Source organism: Aotus nancymaae, unplaced genomic scaffold (assembly GCF_030222135.1).
Source record: "Aotus nancymaae isolate 86718 unplaced genomic scaffold, 86718_ANA_hifiasm-v0.15.2.pri h1tg000011l, whole genome shotgun sequence".
NCBI lineage: Eukaryota > Metazoa > Chordata > Mammalia > Primates > Aotidae > Aotus > Aotus nancymaae.
In genome coordinates, this window is record NW_026988422.1 from 27,748,909 (window position 1) to 27,767,523 (window position 18,615).

The 18,615-nt window shown below is 39.4% G+C and overlaps 1 pseudogene; it reads right to left on the reverse strand.

Annotated features, from left to right (window-relative positions):
* Positions 1–5,432: 5,432 nt before the first annotated feature.
* On the reverse strand, positions 5,433–5,916 carry LOC105729381 (cytochrome b5-like; annotated as a pseudogene).
* Between the last annotated feature and the right edge of the window lie 12,699 nt (positions 5,917–18,615).

Here is an 18,615-nt window from a genome sequence, read left to right on the forward strand (position 1 = left end):
TCTGAGTGTTCCTGAGACTTGCTAAAAATTATTATGACTTTAGAAGAAGAAGAAAATGGGTATTGGGGAACAACCAGTAGTTTCTGACACAGTACCCTTTATGACATTTTGGGGGTGATCAAAGTGGGCTGTGCCATATCAGGGTGCCTTCTCTTTTGCATTGGCTTTCTTGAGCAACCAATTCTTTTACAAACCACATTTATTATTTGTCATTCATTTATTTCACTTATTTAACAATCATTTGGTGAGCACTGACCTTGCAAGTTATGTCACAGTAGTAAGAGATGGAAAATGAAATAATGCTCAGTCTTTTCCTCCATAGAGTTGACAGTTCAAAGATAGTGACATAGAGAATAAATCAGTAATTACCACAGGCCACGGTCAGTGCCATGCTGTATATCAGACACTGTCCTCAAAGTCTGCCATATATCCAGGGCACTAGAATAATTTGGTGAGATGCTGACTTCTATGTTCTCACTTCCAAAGACAGTAATGTTTACCTCCCTTCCTTTTCCTTTGGGATTAGTTCTGGGTGTCTAGTCTTTTTTGCTTTGTGCCATTTTAAATGGCCCTTTTCCTTCAGGCAGAAAACAGAGGAGTCTGGCACTACATAGAGGCTTTATTTAGGTTTCTAGCTTGATTGACAGAGATTGAGCCCTGCCTTCCCTGTGGGGGCCAGAATGGACTTGGTACTTTGAGTAGAGAAGCTGACCCATGAGAAAGAAAAAGAGCTTCAGGCACAAGTTCTGGAATGGGGAGACTGTGGTGGGTGGAGGGTGAGTGGGTGACCAAGACTTGCTTCCCACTTTCATTCCAGAGTCTTAAGGATCCCTGCCTAGAGTCTGCATGACAATTTGTTTTCCAGTGCTTTTAAAATCTGATTTTACCACCTATCACTTTTCCCCTCTTTCTCTCCCTTGAACCACACTGGCCTCCCGAGTACTTGACAGCCAGCCTTGCTCCTGCATCATGGCCTTCAGCTCTATGCTGCTTCTGTGTAGGCTGCTCTTCCCTTAGAGCAAAATGGCAAATTCCCTGACTTCCTGCAGTCTTATTTACCTGCTGCATGAGGCCTTCCTTGGTCATTCTTTCTAAAATGTCAACCTCTTACTCTGACTCTGTGTGTCTTCCCTGCTTCACTACTTCTTCTTAGCATTGATTATTCTTTTGTTTTTTTAAATTTATTTTTTATTGCATTTTAGATTTTGGGGTACCTGTGAAGAACATGCAAGATTGTTGCATAGGTGCATATGTGGCAGTGTGATTTGTTGCCTTCCTCCCCTTCACCTACATGTGGCATTTCTCCCCATGCTATCTCTCCCCAACTCCCCACCGCCCGCTGTCTCTCCCCTATTTCCCCCCAACAGACCCCAGTGTGTAGTGCTCCCCTCCCTGTGTCCATGTGTTCTCATTGCTCAACACCCGCCTATGAGTGAGAACATGTGGTGTTTGATTTTGTGTTCTTGTGTCAGTTTGCTGAGAATGATGGTTTCCAGGTTCATCCATGTCCCTACAAAGGACGTGAACTCATCGTTTTTGATGGTTGCATAATATTCCATGGTGTATATGTGCCACATTTTCCCTGTCCAGTCTATCTTCAATGGGCATTTGGGTTGGTTCCAGGTCTTTGCTATTGTAAACTGTGCTGCAGTGAACATTCGTGTGCATGTGTCTTTATAGTAAAATGATTTATAATCCTTTGGATATATACCCAGTAATGGGATTGCTAGGTCAAATGGAATTTCTAATTCTAGGTCCTTGAGGAATCGCCACACTGTTTTCCACAATGGTTGAACTAATTTACACTCCCACCAACAGTGTTAAAGTGTTCCTATTGCTCCACATCCTCTCCAGCATCTGTTATCTCCAGATTTTTTAATGATCACCATTCTAACTGGCGTGAGATGGTATCTCAATGTAGTTTTGATTTGCATTTCTCTAATGACCAGTGATGATGAGCATTTTTTCATAGGTTTGTTGGCCTCATGTATGTCTTCTTTTGTAAAATATCTGTTCATATCCTTCACCCACTTTTGAATGGGCTTGTTTGTTTTTTTCTTATAAATTTGTTTTAGTTCTTTGTAAATTCTAGATATCAGCCCTTTGTAAGATGGGTAAGCTGCAAAAGTTTTTTCCCATTCTATTGGTTGCCAATTCACTCTAATGACTGTTTCTTTTGCCGTGCAGAAGCTGTGGAGTTTGATTAGGTCCCATTTGTCTATTTTGGCTTTTGTTGCCAATGCTTTTGGTGTTTTGGTCATGAAGTCCTTGCCTACACCTATGTCCTGAATGGTTTTGCCTAGATTTTCTTCTAGGGTTTTTATGGTGTTAGGTCTTATGTTTAAGTCTTTAATCCAGCTGGAGTTAATTTTAGTGTAAGGTGTCAGGAAGGGGTCCAGTTTCTGCTTTCTGCATATGGCTAGCCAGTTTTCCCAACACCACTTATTAAACAGGTAATCCTTTCCCTATTGCTTGTTTTTGTCAGGTTTGTCAAAGATTGGATGGTTGTAGATATGTTGTATTGCCTCCGAGGCCTCTGTTCTGTTCTATTGGTCTATATCTCTGTTTTGAGACCAGTACCATGCTGTTTTGATTACTGTAGCCTTGTAGTATAGTTTGATGTCCAGTAGTGTGATGCCTCCCGCTTCGTTCTTTTTGCTTAGAATTGACTTGGCTATGTGAGCTCTCTTTTGGTTCCATATGAAGTTTAAGGTGCTTTTTTCCAGTTCTGTGAAGAAGGTCATTGTTAGCTTGATGGGGATAGTGTTGAATCTGTAAATTACTCTGGACAATAGAGGTGAGATGTTGCAAGGGGACAGGGGGAAATAGATAATAAGGATAATATCAATGGGAGAAGGAATTTATGTCTGCTTTATTAAATACTCACCTTCAAGATGGTGCCTAGCACATCATGTGTGCTCCATAATGAATGAATAATGACAAGTCTCCTCAGCCCAAACTAGACAAATAGGGAGTAGAGTTTCCTTCATTTAAATTGACCATTGTCATTACTGACGTGGACAACTGGAATCTCAGTAGAAATTCTAGACATCAGAATAAAAACCTTCTCTTCAAGCTTTCTGGCAGGTGTTGGGCATCTTGTACCTGAGCAATGGGAAGCATAGAGTCACACAAATTTGGATTTTTTTTTCAACAGAGAAGATGTATCATTCTTTGCACCTGAGTGTTTTGAGCAAATATTTATTAGTTACCTTTAATGGGCAAAGTGGCCATCCTGGCCTCATCCTGCTATTTTATGCCCCAATGTTTGTATATTCTGGATTTTTGGCTTGAAAGTGCATTAAGGTCTTGTCATGTTTGGATTGAAAATGCACTAAGGACTGCTGTTGCGAGCAGTGGCCCATGGTAAGTGCATAGGACCAGCACAGGGAGCAAAGGGTCGACATTTTAATACTAGTCATTGCTTAGGTGATAGAGAAGTGCAAATGAGTGTGTCATGTATGTGTGTGTCTGAGTATATCTCAACCCATTGATGCTGCTACAACAAAACACTAAGATTGGATAATTTGTAAGCAATGTAAATTTATTTCTCACAGTTCCGGAGGCTGGGAAGTCCAAGATCGAGGTGCCAATAGATTCAGTGTCTGGTGAAGGCTGCCCTCTGCTTCTGGATGGCTCCTCTTGCTGCATCCTTACATGGTAGAAGGTGTGTGTAAAAGAGCATGGGGGTGCTCTTTAACCTCTGTTATAAGACCACTAATCCACTCAGGAGGAGGAAGCTATCATGACTTTACCACTTTCTGAAAGGCCCCACCTCTTAATACTATCACATTAGATATGAAGTTCCAACATAGGAATTTTGGAGGGACAGATACATTCAAACAATAGCAGTGCATATGCAATTTAAGAAATATAAATTGCACATGTATACCACAAGCCAGTGAATTTTGTGACTATGTTATTGACTATGTCAAAACTTAAGTTTCCATTTTTTTTCTGTTTTGAAACATATGGAAGTTTCTTCTTGTATCACTGCATAATTTTGATGAAGAAACTGGAAACAGGCATCTTTTCTTTGAATTAGACTTCTCTACTCTATACAATAAGCTTTCTCCCTTTGCTCAGTACTCCCTATAGTCACACCAAATTGTCATCTAATGAAAGTTATATTGCCTAGTATTTTTCCCCTACCTATTTCTTAGGAGATTCAGCAGAAGTAAATGGAATTATCCCAGGTTAAGATGACAAAAATAATTATTCTTTGGTTAAAAGAAGCAAAGCTTACATCCAGGGACCCATTCAAGTTCATTTATTTTACACAGAAGAGTTTAAAAAAAGTGGTTAACTGAAAAATATATAAAATGGAATATTAAAACACTGAATAAGTTAAAGAATCAGAAACTACCATTCATTGAATGCCTATAGGAAGCCATTAAGCAATTTACTAATTAAGCGAAGAGACAGATATTAAGATTTAAGATTGTTGTGTTTCTCATTTTACAGGGAAAGAAAACAGGTTTCAGGGATGTTAGTAAGAGCCAAGGTTGCATTGCTAATAAGTGTTTAAGGCTGGAAGTGTATCTAGGTATGTTTGATTCTGACTGAACATTCCACCCTACCTTGCTGGTTTCCAACTGTCTTTGAGATCAGACTGTTCTTAATGTTTTAGTTCTGTACATTTGAAAGTGAAAGTCCCATATTTCATTTTTAAATAATATCATATTTTCTCTTTTGCTAGAAATAATATATTTGATTGCTCTGGTACTTGGTCTGTGTGAATTGCTTTATTTGTTTTTATACTGCCATACAGGGATTTAAGTTGCTTGCTATTCGAAACATAGATGAATTACTTCATTTTTGAAATTTCTACACTGAAGTAAGTTTCCATAGTAAAACATATTGTTTTGGGATCAGGCTCTGAATCTTAATCTCAGCTTCTCTACTTATATAGCAGATGAGAGTGGCCATATTATTTAACTACACTGTGCCTCTGTATCTTTATCTGTAAAATGGAGATGATATAGCTGTATAAGGATTAAATTAGTTAATATGTGTAATATAATTAAAATGATTTGAACCCATCCTGACACACAAATCACCAATGAAATTATTTTTCACCCAAACACAACAGTCTTAATTAGGCAATTTTTTTAGAAAAACTTTCTAAAGCACAAGATATGAAAGTTTCATAAAGGTTATTTCCCTCAATGTCTTCCTGTTAATCATCTCCTAAAATCAGGTCTAAAGGCAGGACTGCATACCTCTTTTATTTTTACTTATTTTATATATTTTAAAAGCCAGATGTACTTTTGAAAGATCATACTTAAAATAAGTAAATTATGTAGTGAAGAAAGATCAAAATGAAGTTGATGAATAAGAAGGCATACTTATTCAAGAGTAGAAAGAATAAAACAGTTCTTTTTCTTTTGTTTTTAATGTAAGAGGAAAGGGAAACAGACATATTAAAATTATTATTTCAGGTAAAGTTTTCTCTCAGTTGAAGTAGTTAACATGGGCTTTTTTCCTACTTTGTCCAAAGCAGTGTTTTCTTTCATGGATTTCTGAGATATGGCCATGTAGAGGTGATGTCTGAGGGCGGTCAGTGCTGAGAAGGCTGGGATCACCCAATTGGTTCACTAATTAGAGGGAGAATCAACAGTGGTAAAAAGGGTTTCTGAAAGATTTGTGATTGATCTGTCATCTGGTTAAAGGCCCCCAATGATATATGTTTTGGACAATTCTCTAGCATCTGTAGAGTGCATGATATCCTCAGTTTTCAGGAGCATCACCTACAGCTTGTTCCTTGAAGACTTCCCCACAGGAATGCTCATCAAGAAATCTGGTCACATCATATACCTTGTGGTGCAAGATCACCCAGGTGCTTTTGCTGTGATTGTGCTTCTTAATCTCTCCCAGGGTGTAGTATTTTATGCTCTTGTCTGACTGCTCAGCCATCTCAGTACAAAGCAAGCCAGGCCCTGCACACACAGACCTGCTGAATAGAACAGATCATGCATCACAGCCTGCTCTGCCAGAAACACGTCCTGTGTGTCCAGTCCAGTGTGTAGGTCTTTTATTTTCAAATTCATTCATTCATACTGAAAAAACATACACAAGATTAATTGATCATCATTGGAGGATGCTATTGTACTGACCAAATAGTTTGAAATTTGGTAACTAAAGCAAGAATTTAAAGGCTTATCTTGCTTTCTTAAGCAAACTATACTAATAGGTAACCAAATATAGATAAGGAGTAATTTTTTTCACAGAGAATTAATGGATCTAGGCACTGGTCATTAGTGGTTTCTAGTAACAGAGAAATCAAGAGAAAGAGGGGAAGAGAGAGAGGAACAAAGAGCTAGGCATTATGTACTTCTGTTTGAATGAATACAATATATATAAAGTAGTCTTACAAAAACTGTAATTTGTAGAAAATAGAAGAAGAATATGTAAATCTACCCCAATGTGATTCAATCAGCAAAATCTAGAATGAGAGAAACTCTATAGGACAAACCCTTTATTTCTTCAATAAATAAATTCAAGAAGTAGTTGGAGGAGGTTCTTACAGATTGAAAGAGATTTTAAAAAACAACCATTTTGAGTTGTGGATTTTTTGCTCAGATCCTGATTCAAATAAACTGTACAACAAATTTTCTTACACTTATGAAAGAATCAGAAATTCCAACACTGGATATCCTATAATATTTAAAAATTTGTCAATTTTCTTAGGTGTAGTGATGGTAACTGTGTTAAAAAACAGTCCTCATTATTCATTTGCAGATAAAAAAGATAGGGTACCTAAGATTTGCATCCTAATAAAGCATCATGGGGGAAGTGGGGAAGTGTGTGAATGGGGCAGGATTCGCCATGGTTGTTAGAATCCGGTGATTGACACAGGAGAAATCAGGGTTTCATTATAATATGTTGTTTATTTTGTGTATATTTTAAGTTCTCTACATTTTTTAAAAGGCCTTTTTAAAATATCTTTTAAAAACTATACGTTTAGACTACATTAAAAGAAAAACCTTGGACAAATTAAATTTAATAGTATAATAGAGCAAAGAACAATTCCCAAATAGGGCAGCCCTAGAACCAGAATAGGTTCAGAGAGACTCTGGCGCTACCACGTGGTAGAAAAAACATTTTTGCATAGAAAAAGGAAAGTAAGGTACAGGAAATGGCACTGAGGTATAGAAACAGCCAGATTGGGCACAGCTGGGCTTTTGCCTCATTTGAACATGGGCTTGAACAGTTGGCTGCCTTTGATTGGATGAAACTCAGTGATTGACACAAGAGTAGGTATCAGTCTGCTTACATCTCCACTTAGGTTACAGTTCACTATGTATGGAAAAACCTCTAGGCTGAACTTAAAATATGTAAGGAGGTAGCTTTAGGCTAAACTTTTTAACAACTGGAAGGCATATATAACTTAAGAGTAAAATATATGAAAGTATTCACTGGAGTATTATAGTCAGTTTGAATGTAATTGCAAACTAAACTGACTTGAAAATTAGGTAATGCTATGATTCAAGATCAAAGGACATGGGCTACGTGCCGTCTTCTTTAGATTTTGGAATTATTTGCTATAGCTACTATAAATAGCACTCCTTATGTCCTATCAGGATTGCAGACCCTTAAGTATGACTGATATTCTTTTCTTATTTAAGAAATTTCAGCAAGCTGAGAAGGCCATTGTTTTAGAAAGACATCACCAAACTGTATTTATTTTTCTTAATGGAAAAGATTTTTTTTTAGCTTGAGGAAGATTTAGAAATAAGTATAGAAATATTTAAGGAAATTAAATATGTAGCACTGATATTTTGTTATTAAGAAATATGAGTATATTTCATGTTAAGCATATGGCATTTAAGAGAATTGGACCAATTAGAATAACAGGTAAATCTGTCATTCCAGTTATACATGTCAATTGTGTAACTGATCCATACTTGTAATTTTAGTTGACATCTTACCAACTATACATTCAGTTTGGACATTTAATAGAATTTGGGGTTAACCATGCTACGTAATTAATTTGTAAAAGCTATTATACTAAAGTACCTAGAAAAGTTTGTCCAACAGATAGTTGAGAAACTTAGATAGGAAATGAGATATATTCAATTGATGAATCTGGTTTAAAATGTTTGAAGAGGTTAAAAAAAACTTTTGTAAATTGAACCAAATATTAGCCAGTCTCCCTAAAAAATTGTTGCTAAATGTGCTATATTTATGAATAGAAGATTTATATGTGGAAATCAAACGCTCAAGAAAAGCTAGATTTTAAAATGCATAACTTTAATATTTCATGTGTTTATTTAAAAGCCATTGTTTACGAAGTTAAGTGGGTTTTTCTGGGCATAAAACCCACCCATCCTGGACTTAATACGAAAAACAAACAGAACCTCACATTTTCCGCAAATGAATGGATCAATGCAGTCTTTAAAAAAAATGTTTAATGCAATGGATAGAAGTGAATTTCGGGAGCCCTGCTAAGGGTGACACTCTCCGGAAATGTCACTTTCTCCGAGGCTGTCAGACTGGCAAGGGCAGGGCCGGGCCGGCGGGGAGGGCTCCGGTATTAACATATTTCCTAGACGCTCCATCTCCTTGGTCCCGCGTAATGGATGCCTCCCAGCTCCCTACGGACACGCGAGCCCATCAGGCCGGGAGCAGATGAAAGCTCACACACTTCAAATTGGCGGCTTGCCGCGGCTTGCCAGAAGGCTAGAGTTCAGCGCGGCTCTAATAGCGAAGTCTCCAGGTCTCCTTCTCCCCATCTCCCTCTCGCCTTCCTCTGAAAGGAACTGGCGTCCTAGGTGAACCTCAGGCCTGCCTCCCGCTCGCCCCGGAGTCGAGCTGCGGCGGGCTGGGGTCTTGGAGCGGAGGAGGGACCCGCGGGCGGGGAGCAGGGGACCGGGGACTTGGCGAACACCCACCCTCAGCTCAGCTCCCCCACCGGGGCGATCGCGCTGCGCATAGGGAACTGTCAGCGGCGACTGATTTATAAGACCGATTTACCTTCTGGAGAGCGTAATTATGTTCATAGCTAAGAATTAATCAGGTGAGAGAATTATGGAATAATCATTCTCCGGACTTTGAAGGACAAACTAAATGCAGACCCACCAATGCAGCTTCAGGGCCTGGCCGCCTGGAGTCCTCGGTCTCCCCGTCAGTGACAGGGGGCGGTTTCTGAGCTAGCTGACTTCCTTTGTGAAAACGCAAACTGAGAAATCTTGCTGAGTTTCTCCAGAAGGATAATTCCCACTCACCCGGTTTAAAAGGTGGGGAAAAGGAGATTTTGTGAAAGAAGGAATTCGTGGAGACAGGATTCTCTCTGAATAAGAATTTGGTTGTTGTTTTCTGTTCAAAAAAATTATACCTGAATTGCTTTCTGCTTTCACTGACTCTATGCAACAGTCAGCATTTCAGAATCGTTTTATCATTTTTGCTAATATGTTTCCCCTTCACTCCAGCAGTGTGGGTTGGGTGGCTTTCACATTTTAGGATTATGTTCTTTTTAGGTGGGGAGGCTTTTTTTTTTTTTTTTTCCAATGTATTTTCCTTCTTTTCTTTGTGGGTAGGAAACTCGTCAGTTAATTTAGCATATTTTTCAAATTGTCTCACTATCCTCCTCTCCATACATCTCTTTCAAAATTGATATTTCTGTTGGGACACCATAGACTATTTTGTATCATCTCCGAGGAGAATTTCTAAGAGTCCCTTGACAATTACCTTGCAGTCCAATCACATACTCCTTTACTATTAAATTTTAAAGAAAAGTGGCTGCAGTAGAAGCAAAGAATGGAACAGATTGAATGAGATTACGGCAGTATCTGAAAACTGTCATACCATTTCCTTGACAAGATACCATCATTCTAACACTGTGCTTCCTCACTGGAAGGAAGGGAGGATGCAATTCATAACCCAAATGGCCTATTTTATTAGTCATTCAAGTGTGTACACATAGGCCTCAAACAGTCTTTGCATGCCACCTTTCTTCAGCTCCCTCCCTCAGCCCTGCACCCCATTTCATCTACTCCTGGCTGCCTCCATTCTCTGACCTTGGGATTGTCCACTCTTTCAGGACTGTGGAGAGTCTCTGTTGGACCACCTGTTTCTCCTCTTCTCTCATGGACTCTGAATCTTTGATCCTCTTTTGTCCCTTACCTAGGAACCTCATTTTCTTCAGTTATTTCTCAGTTCCTAAGCTCTTACTAGCTATGCACAAGTTAGATTCTGGGAGCATAGGAGGAAAGGGGCTAGGTGCTGTGTCTCACACCTGTAATCCCAACACTTTGGGGGAGTGGGGTACGGGGATCACCTGAGGTCAGGAGTTCAAGATCAGCCTGACCAACATGGTGAAACCTCATCTCTACTAAAAATACAAAAATTAGCCAGGCATGATGGTGGGTGCCTGTAATCCCAGCTACTTGGGAGGCTGAGGTGGGAGAATCACTTGAACCAGGGAGGTGGAGGTTGCAGTGAGCCAAGATTGTGCCACTGCACTCTAGCCTGGGTGACACAGTGAGACTCCATCTCAAAAAATGAAAAATAAAGAAAAAAAAAGAAGGAACGGAGGCTGAACCTCAGGATGTGAAATTATTAAGATATTCAGACTGTCCAGAAGTCAAATGAACAATTTCATAGGTTTCTTCTATGCCTTATGATGTTAAAATTGATTATTTATTCTTTTATTCTTTTTTCCTTGAAACAGTCCCACTCTGTCACCAAGGCTGGAGTACCATGGTGCTATCTCAGCTCGAGGGATTCTTCTGCTTCAGCCTCCCAAGTAGCTGGGACTACAGGTGCATGCCACTGCACCTGGCTAATTTTTGTATTTTTTTTTTAGTAGAGATGGGGTTTCACCATGTTGTTCAGGCTGGTCTCCCTCCTGACCTCAAGTGCTCTGCCCATCCTGACCTCCCAAAGTGCTGATATTATAGGCATGAGTCACCGCGCCCAGCCAAAAGTGACTATTTCAGGAGTAAAAAGGAGAGAAAATCTTTCCAATCTGTACATGTGAATGAAAAACAAAACAAAACAACACTTCACATCTAAAGGTAATGAATCTTGCATGATGGTACTCCAAGTCAGCTGTTCAGGTCATATTCTCATCTTTGGCTTTTCAGAAGATAGAGTAGAAACTCATCACCACTGCTTGCTTTCTGTGCAGCCATAGAACTGGCTCTCTGCTCTGCCTCTTGCCAAGTTCCATGCTTTCCCCAAACCTCATCTCACCACAAGTCCTGTAGGGATCTCAGGAATAGAGGGAGGTAAAAACAAGATGCTCTTCAAAGAGAAGCTACATACATGAAATGTGTCAGCAGCTCTTACTTGAGCAGAAACATTATGAAAGATTACTTCTGTCTCATCATTCTTGCCCATTCAGATTACTTATTCCAACAATCAGTCTGCAACTGGCATTTTCATTCATTGATACTGCTCTGTTCTATGCAAGAAGGTACCCACACTGTTAGTGAATTGGCATAGCGGGAAAGTGGAAACAGCTTTTGACTGGAAACTAGGAGACAGATTCCAGTGTTGGCCTGCTCCTCACAGCTGATTGTCCTTGGACAAGTCATTTGCCTTTCTGGACCTGGGTTCTGTAGGTACATCATGAGGAAACTAGACTGGACCAGTCTTTCCATAAAACGTGATGCTCAGGAGAAGGAAGATTTTGAAAACTTCTCTATTCTCAGGGATTCACCATCAGCATGAGTGTCCAGTTGCAAAGACATACTTTATGCTTGGTTGAACCATGTATTTCTCGATCTAACTTGACCAGCAAACACCCCAACTTTTTTCTTTTCTTTTTTTATCTCCTTCCCTTTCTTTCTTTCTTTCCTTTTCATTTTTTTTAAATATATATAACAGAACCAGCGTTTTATAGAACTCAATGTGGGAAAGGCAGGACAAATGAACATTCTGTAGGTTCATTTGTTTGTTTATTTTGCTTCAATGCATGGAATCAGACCTGCTCAGAGTGTTATAATACAGAAACCATAAAATATTGTTTTAATTATTGCTTAATTATTACATAATTATACTTACTGGTTTACTGAACACCAATGAAATACGGTCCCAAACAGACAAAATAAAATATATTTTTAGCCCAAAAGAATATCAGCATTTGTTTAGCATTCTTGGGAAGTGAGGTGATCTGTGCTTTAGAAACATAACTAGAAATTACCACTTAAATGGCAATATTTTATTTCTGCTATTCATTTATTCATTCATTCAAGTAACACTAAGAGTTAACCTTTTATTTGCCTAAACCCCATTGGCTGTCTGAGGAATCTTTCTAAAAACAATGTTTTTAAGTATCAAAAAAAAAAAAAAACCTACATAAGATTACAATGGGCACATTAAAAATACATTTATCAACTGGGTATGGTGGCTCACTCCTGTAATTCTAGCACTTTGGGAAGGCTGAGGCAGGTAAATCACTTGAGGTCAGGAGTTTGAGACCAGCCTGGACAACATGGCGAATCCCTGTCTCTACTAAAAATACAAAAATTAGCTGGGCATGGTGGAGGGTGCCTGTAATCTCAGCTACTTGGGAGGCTGAGGCAGTAGAATAGCTTGAATCTCTTGACGTTAATCTCAGCTACTAAGGAGGCTGAGGCAGTAGGATAGCTTGAATCTCTTGACGTTAATCTCAGCTACTCAGGAGGCTGAGGCAGAAGAATAGCTTGAACCTCTTGGCGGAGGTTGCAGTGAGCTGAGATTGCACCACTGCACTCCAGGTTGGGCGGCAAAACAAAATTCTCTCTCAAAAAAAAGTAAAAAACATTTATCAAAATATTTTCCAAAATTTGTAATATATATGTATTTTTAAATACATCAATTGACAAGATCTGGCAATGGTTCTAATAATTGTCATAATTTAAAAGTTATGATGAGTTTAAATTTCCATAACAGTTATGTGACAAATGCCACACATTTGTAAAGGTTCATAAAACTGTGATGTTTGTTGCAGATTATGCTTTTCAAACATAGCTGCAATGTGAATGAAGATGCCTCTTGATGAGGCTGGCACAGGGCGATTAAGTTATCCACAGCCTATGAATCTTCCTGAAGCCACACATACCATGAAGGAAAGACAAAGCATCTTCACTGTCCTCTCTCCAGATTCCCGATCCAAAGAATAAATGACCATAATACAATGTTGCTTTATGTCACCTAGTTTTAAAGTGTTTGTTGAGAACAGTGCCATAATAAGGTGTATGTACGTGCTAAGAAAAGGGCTGCCAACAGTAGTTCCAATGCCGGATTGTGCAGCTCAAAGAGAAGTAATGTCCAGCTTTTGGAATTGAGCAAATGGATGGTTGGTATTCCAATTAAATGAGGTGAAGAATAAAGGACTAGATAGAATTTTAAGGTACATGAGGGTAGAAATTATTTAGGCACATTTTGAGTTTTTCATGTTACTGGGCATTCAAATTCTTGAAATGCAGATCAGTGACTCAGAAGAAAATTATGAGTTAGGGATAAGGCTTGGGAACACTGTCATCTGCAGGTAGTGAGAGCCACCAACTTGGTGGATTTTACATAGCATACAGCGAGAAAAAGGAGGAAAAAAATGGAGATAGTAGACCTGGGAGAACCATAATGTAATGAGTAAAGGAAACTGGGGAAGAAAAATGAGATGTAGTCAGTGTGGGAAAGAGATGACTAAGAAAAAGTGATGTCATGGAAACAAAAGGATATTTTTCAAGCTACACATGCCCTCACCTTCACAGACATTTGAATTTAATTTTTTTTTTCTAGTGGGTCCCCATGCTAAGAATAACTTATTGATAATGTTTGGCTTTTATGCATGCAATTGGCTTATGGGCAGAAAATAAGATTGAGAATCATAGTCATGCTAACATACATAATACATAAAAACACTGCTGGCTCTGGCAACTAAGAGAAAATAATTCCAAATAGTCTACAGTTTCCTTCCTTCTAAGAACATACAGGATGCAGTTAAACATTTTTACGTTGACTTGGTCAGTTTTAGAAACATAAGACAGTCAACCTTTGAATTAAATTATGCCTTCAGAAGCAGCTGTTGTAGCCCAGGACTGGTTTAGTTTTTCAGGAACTCCCATAGCTCTGTGGTTGACTGCTTTGTGGTTCCACATTCCTCTCTCTCTCAGGGCTCTTGTGGTTTGTGGTCTCCCCACAGTACGATTTTCTCCTAATTGGTGGTTTTACTCCCTTCTCTCTTTAGGCAATCTTTCCAGCCATCTGTGGGTCTGCTTCTCGTTTCTATGACTCCCTATTCTCTACCTGAGCTGTTGTTGGCTGCTTCAGTTGGTTTTCTCTCTATTCCATGTAACTCGTATATTCGTTTTGTATGGCTGCTGTAACAAGCTATCACAAACTTAATGGCTGTAAATAACACAAATTTACTAACTCACAGTTCTGGAGCTGAGAAGTTTGAAATGGGTCTCCTGAGCTAAAGTCAAGGTGTTTGGTGGCCGTATTCTTTTCTGGAGGCACTGGGGAAGAACCTATTCCTCGGCTTCTGGGAGCTACCCACATTACTTGATTCCTTATCTTCCATTTCCACCTTCAAAGACAGCAATATTGGCTTTTCAATGTGTCTATTTCTTTAGTTCTCCTTTTTTCTGCCTCCTTCTTCCACTTATACATTGTAATTATGATGGTCTCAGCAGATAATCTAGGATAATCACTCCATCTCAAGGTTAGCTGAGTAGAAACTTTAATTCCCTCTGTCATCTCCACTCCGCTTTGTCAAGTATCATAGTGTATTCACAAGTTGCAAGGATTAAGATATGGATATCTTTGGGGGACAATGATTCTGCCTATTCCACCTAGAAAAATACCAAGATTATCCAATACAGTATGTAAAATTTTATCGATGCATCTCAGGAGACTGTAATCTTTGCAATAGCTGTTTTCACTAGATTTGGTAGTATTTTCTCTTCAAACTTAAAGGCTCTTCTGGAAGTCTGAATTTGCTGAATCCTGACCTTAAGATCTGGGAGGCAGAGGTGACTTTATGTCAATTTTTTTACTGAACCAATTTCTGAACAACATTGTACACACTCAAGTAGTACAAGGATTATTTAAAATATTTCAACCAATGGATATCAAATTATCAATAGACCACAGTGCTCCCAAGTATCTTTATGATGTCTAGTTTGCGGCAGTTTGAAGTAGACTCCACAGTCATCAGGTACTGGGGTCACTCTAAGAGCTTCAGGTTGAATCTAAATTAGCATCCTGCTTCTCAGAGAAGCAAGCATCCAGAAGGATCTTGTTTTTGCTAATTCTGCTCGAGACTTAAGGCAAGAGTAGAAGGAGTTTATACATCTATGAAATTGAACTGCATTGTAATCAGCTGTTCAACTTTCTGTATTTTACTTGAGGACAGGAACTGTACCTTGTTCAATTTCATTTCTCTATCTTGAGGTGGGTCCTAAGTAAGTTTGTGATTTGGAGGGGTAGATGCTGTAATAGTCTTGAAGGCAGGGAGAATTGGTTGGGAAGATCATAGGGTACACTGGGATGACCTTTGGAAGGGCAGCTCAATGATCAACCACTTCACTTTTGTAATGAGTTCAGTCTTTCAATATATGGGTACAGACCTAGGTAGTTGCAGGGCTAGATCTTAGCTGTAGCTCACCCTGAACCATCCAAGTGACCTTATTAATGGCATGAGTATGGGAATGCAGAATTAAATGTGTCGAAATCACATCATTTTAAATATAGGTGGAACTGCCTTGTGTAAAATGCTAGTTTTGAATCAGACAGAGCAGGGTTTGTGGCATTTATTAGGCTGCACCATCCTATTGTCTCTGTCCTTCAGATCTGGCCTCAGGCTTGTCGGATCTGCTACCTTTGATCTGAGCCCCAAGGAGTCTGAAGCCTCACTGTGTCTGCTTTTCCTTCTTTTTCCCTTCTCCTAGGAATCAACATTTTCATTATAAACGCCTTCTTCCTGGCGTTCACTCTTCCAGGGTTGCTCCCTTTTTTATGATCCTAACCAATACCTGTTCTCCCAATGCCCCCCACCACGACCCCCCTCCACACACCAGAGTTCATGATCTAATAAAAGATAGATCAGTAAAAAAGCAAGAATATACCTAAACCTCATAGAATATCAGTTCTAGAAGGGTCTAGCCAGGTACCCCTATGCATACGCTTTGCAGATCACTACCACTTGCCTCACTGAGGTGTCTTGAGGTTGCAAGACAAAATTTACAGTCTTTATGGGTTATTAGTTTTATAGTGTGACAAATTATTTTAAATATTTTAAGTTTGAGACAGACTCAGATAGAATATGGAGTAGGAGTAAATACCTAACTCATTTTTTAAGAAAATAGAAACTTGACATGTTTTGGCAGCCTTTGGGGGCAATAGCTTCCTCTTTGTTTTAGAGATAGTTTGGGGAAATTTGAGAGCATAGAGCTAAATTTCTTATTTTGCTGAGGTGGAAAATAAAGTGCAGTACAAAATTAAAGCTCAAGTCTCTGGCTGGGCCCAGGCTTTCTCCCTTTAAAGCATACTGCTTGGTGCTGGGAGAGGGAAAGGGACATTTCACTTTCCTTTTCAAGGTCCCCATTGTGTTCTGGTGAGAGTGACCTACCTGATCCCTATCATGATTAATGTGGTTTCTGAAGCATGAGATCTGATTATGACCCCATGTTGTTATATTTAATTACAAATCTCATTACGGTCCTGGCCATAACACCATGTAGCCCTCTTCACAGTCACCTTTGCTGATCTGACTGCCTGAAGGTTTGTCTTTATGATTTACTCTAAATTGTTTTAGAATCATAGACTTCTAGAGCTGGAAAGGAGGTTAGAGATCATGAAGTTCAATCCCCTCATTTTACAGATAAAATTACAGAAGCCCCAAAGAGAATAAGTCATCTTCCAAAGGTCATTTAGTAGATACGGGACAGGAATGCGGGGTGCCTGATCTGCAGGCCAGGAATGGTTCTCTCTATATCATGCTGCCCTGCTAAGTGACACACTTTATCACACCATCTCCTCACTGCCCCTGCTTTGTATTATGTGACAACTTCATAACATGCACAGGTTATATTGTACTATCTTTTTCAGTACAAAGTTAGTCACAAATTATATCAGACAGCAAAGTTCTTTGAGGTTTGAGGTAGAGTATGCTCCATCAGATTATTCACCTTTCTGGGCCCTAAGATTTTAGTTTAGCAACATGGTTGCCAATTAACCTCCTCTCTATAAAGAAAGACTCCTCTCTGTGAAGCCAACTAAACTAAGTCTTGTCAAATAAAAACAAATCTAGAGGTAGTAAGAAGAGACTATTTGAAACAATTACTGCAATGGGAAGGACCTTTGCAAGAGCAGGATGGGGCTTAAGCAATAGGGAAAATGCTGATTCAAGACTGTCTCGCAGCACCTTGAAGGTCATGTGGACAAGGACTTTTTATAGGGAGGAATAAACAAGGACTGTGGCAGGGCAATGTGACTGGACAGTTGATCAGAGAATGCATTTAGGGTGAGCTGATTTTCAGGAGAGGGTCTTCGAGGAGGCGCTGTTCCACATTTCCATGCAGGCACAGGCTGTGGGTAGCTCAAAGTTCAGGGTCCTGAGGGGAGACGAGAAGCCTGAAAGTTGAAATGATGCAGGCTACTGGATATTTTGTCCAGATTGGCCAGTGAGGACAAGCAGTTCAGGTAATAAGAATGGGAATTTGGAGGGTCTTGGATGACAAGGGTCTATCCTTGTCATTGGTAAACGAGGTAGTCATCTGTAAGTCTTCTCTAAGTCATCCTGGAAAGGGTGTTTCTTTAGAGGAAGCCATTTCCTAGAACACAAAAGCATGGGAGCACTTCTTGACCATAGCTATTTTCCAGGCGCACAGGGCTCAGGCAAAGTTCAGTATCATCAGTGCTTAGTAATAGCCACATCTCCTTTCAGTAAAACTTTCTTGTATCACATGCTCGCCTTTCTCCTTCTTTTTGTACAGGGGAGGTTGTGATGGATCTGGCATTGTATCTGAGAAAGTTAACTTACTAATCAGCACTTGACAGCCTTTTCTTTGCCTTCTTAAAATGTAGCTAAACACCCTCTTATTCCTTGGAGTTTATAATAAGGGTAGAAAGAGTCATCACTACTTTCTTTTTCTTTTTAAGTGCTGAATAATGCTTAGAATTGAATGGAATTGGTAGACTCTTAAGGTATGAGCTTTTGGCTCTGTAAAGTACAGTATGCCCTTGAATTGGCTTAGAAACAGCCCAGCCATGAATATTAATTCATAAGATCATATGAACCCTCTTGCAACAGCTATATATTAAGACCTATTTAATGTGAGGCTACAGAGTCCTTTGAAGCCAATTCCAGGGATGGGAGGGTGAATGGCAGCAGTGATTCTAGTACCCTAAAAGTTCTTTACTAGCCAAGAAGGGAGGCTTAAAGCTTTCCATTGTTTTTAAACCTGCTCCTGAGAATTACAATGGAGAACTTGCCAGCTATGTGAAAGACTGGGCCATTTGCTATGATGCTAAAAAATCTAAAAAGAGGCAAAGTGACTGCTAGAGGTCAGAATATAAGACAGTTTGTTCCATCTTTGATCAAATCAGTCTTTGCAATTGCTAAACCTGAAGGTCAATAGGTAGTGTGCAAACTTAGTGACTCAATTGAGGTGAGCAGCAAAG